The sequence below is a fragment of the Arachis duranensis genome, chromosome 2 (genome assembly GCF_000817695.3).
Source record: "Arachis duranensis cultivar V14167 chromosome 2, aradu.V14167.gnm2.J7QH, whole genome shotgun sequence".
Classification (NCBI taxonomy): domain Eukaryota; kingdom Viridiplantae; phylum Streptophyta; class Magnoliopsida; order Fabales; family Fabaceae; genus Arachis; species Arachis duranensis.
The window spans coordinates 38,188,653-38,189,275 of record NC_029773.3 but is presented as its reverse complement, the minus strand read 5'-3'; positions in this window follow the sequence as shown (position 1 = coordinate 38,189,275).

Here is a 623-nt window from a genome sequence, read left to right as displayed (position 1 = left end):
ATCCAAGGCTTTGAGCATTAATGGATAGGAGGGCCCAAGGAAATTAAATCCAGGCCTAAGCGGCTAAATCAAGCTGTCCCTATTCATGTGCTTGTGTCATGAAAGTCCAAGTGAAAAGCTTGAGACTGAGTGGTTAAAGACGTGATCCAAAGAAAAAGAGTGTGCTTAAGAGCTCTGGACACCTCTAACTGGGGACTCTAGCAAAGCTGAGTCATAATCTGAAAAGGTTCACCCAGTTATGTGTCTGTGGCATTTGTGTATCCGGTGGTAATACTGGAAAATAAAGTGCTTAGGGCCACGGCCAAGACTCATAGGTAGCTGTGTTCAAGAATCAACATGCTTAACTAGGAAAGTCAATAACACTATCCGGAATTCTAAGTTCCTAGAGAAGCCAATCATTCTGAACTTCAAAGGAAAAAAGTGAGATGCCAAAACTGTTCAGAAGCAAAAAGCTACAAGTCCCGCTCATCTAATTAAATTAATATTCATTGATATTTTGAAATTTATAGTATATTCTCTTCTTTTTATCCTATTTGATTTTCAGTTGCTTGGGGACAAGCAACGATTTAAGTTTGGTGTTGTGATGAGCGGATAATTTATACGCTTTTTGGCATTGTTTTTAG